General features: G+C 38.4%; 1 protein-coding gene across 1 annotated transcript in view; it reads left to right on the forward strand.

Annotated features, from left to right (window-relative positions):
- Positions 1 to 4,745, forward strand: part of LOC150076292 (major facilitator superfamily domain-containing protein 6-A-like) — a 112,798-nt gene extending 108,053 nt beyond the window's left edge. Inside the window, exon 4 of the mRNA XM_090387311.1 lies at positions 4,646 to 4,745. The gene's annotated coding sequence lies outside the window, so the exon portion shown is untranslated. The remainder of the gene's footprint in view (positions 1 to 4,645) is intronic.
- Positions 4,746 to 7,132: the final 2,387 nt, after the last annotated feature.

The following is a 7,132-nucleotide window of genomic DNA, read 5'->3' on the forward strand; positions in this document are numbered from 1 at the left end:
CCGGGCTATGGCCTTGGGAAAAGCTCGCATCCAGGCCTTTGCAGATGACCTTATTTTGACAATAACTGCAGACGCCAGGGCCCAACTAGTAACCATTGCAAATTCAGCTTTGACAATACTACAGGAATGGGCCTTAACCCGCTGCTTGCAGATCTCTCTCTCTCTGGCAAAGACCTGCACAATGCTCCTGAAAGGAAAACTACAAACCCGAAGGCTGCCAGAGATCAATATTGGCAACACAACGCTCAAACATAACACCCCCAGATCAAATATCTGGGCGTCATCTTGGACTCCAATCTCTCATTTCAATCCCACTTGAAACACATAAGAAGCAAAATAAAGAATTATTCAGCCCTCATCGCTAGAGTTACCAGGAGAGACTGGAAACTCAACAAACGCAACCTAACCCTATACTATAAAACCACCTTTCTTCCTATAATCATGTATGCTTTACTAATCTGGCAACAGAAATTCACAACTGCAGTCAACAGAAGAACGATTGATACCATGCACAGAGCTGTCCTCCTTTTGCTTACTCGTGCCTGCCACACAGTGAGTACACATGCCCTTCAGGTGCTGGAGGGTGCTCTCCCACTAGATCTTGAAGCTGCTAGAACAGTGATGCTATATTACCTTTCCAAAGGAGTATAAATTACCCATGTGGGACACAACACCAACCGACAAACAAACATTAGATGGAGAAAACTATTATTTCCTCTAACATCTGTTGGAAAGCAGAAAACAATTTTTCACTATTATCTGCAAGGCTGTCTATATTTCTAAACCATGTTTCATAGGTCTCGAACAACATGTGGTATTTCTTGGAAATACCACATGTTAACCGATTTAACCACTTTTTAAACCGATTTAAAAATCGATTTAAAAAGTAGCTGTATATTGTCAATTAAAATTAGAGACTTTTCATAATTTCCAGAGTGACAGTTACAGCGTGATAGTAATTGTGACAAGAATCAGTTCCAAAGTCGCAGCTCCCGGAACTAGTTCCAAGAATAACAGACCGATATATGGGGTTTTAAAAGGCGTATCTAGTAGTAGTAGTAGTAGTAGTAGTGGCATTTGATGCAAGAAAGCAAGTGTATGAGCTTATGCAGCATCAGCCAAAAAAAAAAAAAAAAAAAATCACACCATTCCCTCCAAATGCCTGTCCAGTTCCTCCTTAAATTTATTTAACCTATCAACTTCCACAACGACAGATGGAAGTTTGTTCCAGCAATTAACCACCAGCTGGCTAAAGGCAAATTTCCGCACATCTATTCTACATCTATCCTTTCTTAATTTGAACTTATGTCCCCGTAGGTTCTACATTTTCTGTCTACATTTTCGGCCGATTTATGTGGCATTAAGATGTAAATGTGATTGCTTTCTGTCCTTTGCGTCTCAAAACTTATTATTCATTTAAAACTCGAGTATGAAGATTGATTGAATCACAAATTAATTTTATCCTGTACCAAGTTGAAGTTTATGTATAAAACGCGAACAGATGACAATGTGTATTTGGAAATAAATGCACAACTTGAATGGGCTGGTTTTAATTCGGGCTTTGAATTTCAGTTTTTTTAGAACAGATGGAACTTTGGAAGGAAAAAACTTTAAGAACACAGATTTTATTTTCAGGTCTCAAAAACAGATGGAAACAGAAAGGAATTTATCTTTCAGAAAAAAAAAGTTTTTCTTCCCACAAGGTTTTCCATTCCACACAAAAAACAAGGTGCCCCATCTGCATTTGCTGCATCTGCAATGCAGATGCAGGGCTGACAGAACAACATAACCACTCCAAAATAATCTACCCAGAATGCCTGGGGATTACCCTCCCCACAGCGTAACTCCCCCCCCCCCAAATAGAGCTTCCCAATTAAGACACACAATGCATTTCCACAAAACTAATGACAAAATTCACTATGACGTCACAACCAATACATTCAAAGACTGCAACTAAGTTGGAGCTAACGGAGGAACCTGCAGTCATGAGGAAACGTACCCACTCACCAGACATAACAACCTCAGTTTGTGCCCCCCCCAAAATAAATCGAAATTACAACTAATGCCATCTACCAAGAGAAAAACAAAATAACACCAGAGATTATAAACCAATTTTTTATTAACCCCCCTCACTCTATGGTCAAATCAAACGCTTGTGCTGAAAAGCATTCGGTTCAAACCTACTCCCAATACTACTGGTACCGATGTGAGGACGGGATCTCATGGGTAGTTTATCTATTTTATTTTTATTTATTTATTTATTTTATTTTTTGCTGGTGCAGCTAAAGCCTGCAGCTTCCTTACACTGTATGAATAATACAAATACTAATACACTTCACTTACTTACTTTTAAAGACCCTAGAAAGTCTCAAGTTCGAATAGCAAAGCTTAATAAATGGTACTCACCTTAGATAATCTCCAGTTGTTACATGAGGTTGGATGGATGAATAATTTTGTGGTTTAAGAGGTTTTGAATAATTTAGAGTTTAAATGAGTTAATTAGTAAGGATATGGAATTAAAAATTAAAAACGGAATTAAAATATGCTCAAGGAAGTAGAAGTGCACAACTCCGTCCCTGGTTGTCATTGAAAAATTGATTGATTAAAAACACTAAAATATATGAAACCGGTGAAGCCAAAAGTCTTAACGACTGACTTTCGTTTTTTAACGTCTTCAGTTGACAATACTAAAGTGAGAAGAGAACACGTGTTTTAAAGAACTTCTATGTTCCCGTGATGCTCTTTGTGACATGTGTGAATCTTAGGTGCGTGAGATTCCAGACGGGGGAAAGGTTGAAGGGTAGTTTCACATTTATGACATTTAATTTGGTGTGATGGCAGAACCATTCTATAATAAGAGCTTCGTATTGAAAAATTTTGCAACTAGATTTTGATTTTATGATGGTAATGGCTGAATAAACTAAAGGGGTGTGGTTGTGGGAATGTACTTGTAGTGTAAGCTCGGTACTGGATTGCCCTGTTATAATGGTAATAAGGCCGTGTGTTAGAAGTCTTTGTGGAACAGTAGTAGTAGTAATGGCATGTGATGCAAGAAAGCAAATGTGTGAGCTTATGCAGCATCAGCCAAAAAAAAAAAAAAAAAAAATCAAACCATTCCCTCCAAATGCCTGTCCAGTTCCTCCTTAAATTTATTTTACCTATAAAAAAAAAAAATCAAACCATTCCCTCCAAATGCCTGTCCAGTTCCTCCTTAAATTTATTTTACCTATCAACTTCCACAACGACAGATGGAAGTTTGTTCCAGCAATTAACCACCCGCTGGCTAAAGGAAAATTTCCGCACATCTATTCTACATCTGTCTTTTCTTAATTTGAATTTATGCCCCTTTAGTGGATCCTTACGAACAAGTGGATCCTTCCACTTGTTCGTAATCTGAACAAGTGGAAGGATCCCATCAGAATTCAGCGTGCTCAACCCATTCAAGGCCTTATATACCTCAATCAGATCACCGCGCAGGTGCCTAGTCTCCAGCCACTGCAATTTGCAGAACTTAAGCCTCTCTTGGTAAGAGGATCCCTTCATTCCCCTCACCAATCTTGTTGCCCTTCTCTGTACACGCTCAAGTAAATCTACATCCTTCCTAAAATGAGGCCTCCAGACCTGTGTACAGTACTCAAGTTGTGGCCTGACCATTGCCTTATACAGAGGGACAATCACCTCCTTTTCCCTGCTAGCAAAATTCCTATATATCATTGACAAAACCCCATGACCTGCCCTGGCAGCCTGTCTGCATTGCTCAGAAAACTTCATATCTAACTACACAATTACTCCCAGGTCTTTTTCATTTTCTACCACCTTAAGTGTAGTACCACACAGTTGGTACGTTTCTCTCGGGTTACTTCTACCCATATGCAGTACTTTGCATTTGTCAAGGTTAAACTTCAGTTGCCACTTCTTAGCCCATCTTCCCAAATTATCTAGATCCTGTTGCAGTAGCACACTGCCATTACTGTCATTAACAACCCTGCCAACCTTTGTATCATCTGCAAACTTCGACACTAAGCCTGATATACCTTCATCAATGTCATTGATAAATATACAAAACAACAGTGGACCTAACACCGAACCCTCTGGGACTCCACTAATAACATTAGTCCAAGAAGAGCAGCACCCATTGATTACCACCCTCTGTCTTCTCCCACTTAACCATCATTTTATCCATTATAGCAACTTACCCTTAATACCATTCTGCTCCAATTTGTACAATAGTCTTCCATGCGCAACAGTGTCAAAGCGTTGGTAGTGGTGCTTCCGATGTAGCAGGCATTGCAATTTTGTTCATATTTGATTAAATATACAATATTATTTTCCTAAAAATCTTGGTTCCCAGTTTGGTGCCTGTTTTGTATATTGTTGAGGTTAAGGAAATTGATTTGTTTGTTAACTTCTGTTTCAAGTGTGTATTTTAGTTTATCATGTATTGAGTTGAATTTAATAAAAAGATTATCAATTGTAGTTCTATTTCCTATTATAAGTAGGAAATACACACTTGAAACAGAAGTTAACAAACAAATCAATTTCCTTAATAAAGATATTTATAAAGCAAAGTTAGTAATCAGATAAATTCTAGAATTATGATTTCTATCTATATCACACTAACAATTTTTTGGTTTTGACCTTGCAGATATCCACGATGAAAATTCGAAGGGCCCAAGTTCGAGAATGGTTCAGAGTGAACAAACCTCTTGTTCCACTGAGGATTGTTCTGTTTTGTTGGTTTTCAGGTGAGGAATATATTCCTGTCTTGCTTTCTTGTTTTTTTTCTCTCTTAGACTATGTCGCTACCATTCTCTTTTGATTCGCTGAAACAAACCATCTACTTGGTACTTTAGCAGTGGAAAATGTCTTTATTTCTAAGAAACTTAATCTCAGTTACAGGAAAATATAAATACAAAGATACACTGACTAGCCACTTTAATAGACACAACTGCCTAATAGCGAATAGATCCCATTCTAACCTGAGAACAGTCTGGATTAGTCGTGGCGTGGACTCAACGAGGTGTAGAAAGCATGAAACAAGGATGTTGGTAATATCTAACTATTTTATGACTTCTTTATAATAATTAACTATATTACTAAGTCATGAGTCTCTCTTCATGAACTATTATGTTATCTTCGAGTATTAAGGATACTATTCTATCCAGATGATCCTTTAATCAGAGGCTCCATTATCTTACCTATCAGTGAAATAAAACTACTATCTGTAGTTGAAAACTAACTAATTTATACACTGCTGGACAAAATTAACAGAACACAGAAAACGTGGTGTTACCATTTCGATGAAGCGGGACAAATTTGGGTACAGTTCTGTTCTGTAATGAGTGCCTCTTTAGCCCAACATATTCTGGACACTATATTTCATTTGGAGACAACGAGGAATGTGGTACCATCCCTTCAACATCAGAGAAAGGGACACTTACGGTGGAGGCGCTATTCTCGTGTGAGTGGGGCGGAATAATGAAACGGCCTCACTACCCTTTATGTTTTTTATAGAGGTACCATAAACGTACAGAGAACAGATCCTTGAACCCGTATTGCGACTTTTAAGGGTGCGGTTGGTCGAGATTTTATTTTATGCTCTACAACTCTGGAGGAAAGGATGTCATGGTACAGAAGGTGATACGTCTTGGGCAGAATTCCAGTACATTCTGGAGTGTGGAAGATGTCGAAGATCGTGTTTAAGATAATGAAAATCATTGTCTTAATATCAATGTTTCATTGATAATGAAAATCATGTTCAATGAAAACGCCCTTGGACGCGACATTGCACGCCGACAGCCAACTCCTCGGTCTCCTGGCGAGCTGAGATCTGCACTGGTGGAAGAATGAGATTTGTTGCCACAGAATCATATAGACACCCTTATATTGAGCATGGTTCACCGCTGGCAGGACTGTTTAACCGTTGGAGGGGATCATATGCTTTACTGATGTCATGTTACCATATTTTCGAGCAACTTGTATCGACTTCTATAATGTGACCTTTTTGGTAATTCTTATACAACCCCTATAAAAGCGTCTTATAGAGGACTTTTATAGGAATTGAAGTTTCTCGCAGTCTCCTCATTTCATCGTTATTCTATGGCAGTGTATTATCTAAGCCAAGCCACGCTAAAAAAAAATCCCCCATAAACTTGCACAGTCCTTCAAGTCTAGAATTCATCCATATACATCCATCATGTATTCTCTCCTCGTATATCGGACCAGAATTGCAGATCCAGACCATTTTTCCCCTTTGTCCCGGCATTTTTCAATAAAGACCTTGTATTTCTTGACTAAATCATCAGTACACACACACACACACACACACACACACACACACACACACACACACACACACACACACACACACACACACACACACACACACACACACCGTTAATAACCCGTAAAAGTTGATACATGATTGGTCACATCATCTATTTTCTCAACTGACAGATTATAGAACTCTGGAACTGTTTCATTTTTCAATTAATCTATCGAATTGTGTTCGGAAATTTAAATATATTACAAATTATTACTTTTGTACTCCAATTAACATACATAAGAGTTAATTAACTGCTATAATTGTTATAATTCTAATTGTATTATAATTGGTAATTAAGAATTATCTATAAAAAGTCAGAGAAGACAAGAGATATCAATATTTTTCTGACAATATTTGGAATGCAACTTATATTTCGCTTTTTTGTCTTTTTTCTACAGCGTATTATACCCTGATACCATTCCTCTTCATCCACCCGAAGCAGTTGGGATTAACGATTTCTGAAACATCAGCCATCCTTACTTTCCTTCCCATTCCTCAGATACTGGCTGTTCCACTGATCGGGATGATTGCAGACAAGATTGGAAGACACAAACTTGTCCTTGTTCTTTGCTTATTTATGTGCGTTGTGACGGCTACAGGGATTCTCTTCATTCCACCAGCCCCTCAGTCTTCCTGTAAGCTATATCCAGTTGAAATTACCTGCGATTCAAGTGAACAGTTCCATCTGTTGGCTGAAGGGAACTGCGGCAATAACTCCACGGGAAATGCAACTGCTCAACTGCTCGAATGCAATAGGCGATGCTGGAACAGTTCTGAACATCATGAATTCGGATCAGAACCGTGTTC

The sequence above is a fragment of the Mastigoproctus giganteus genome, chromosome 13 (genome assembly GCF_048544385.1).
Source record: "Mastigoproctus giganteus isolate SK-2022 chromosome 13, ASM4854438v1, whole genome shotgun sequence".
Taxonomy (NCBI): domain Eukaryota; kingdom Metazoa; phylum Arthropoda; class Arachnida; order Uropygi; family Thelyphonidae; genus Mastigoproctus; species Mastigoproctus giganteus.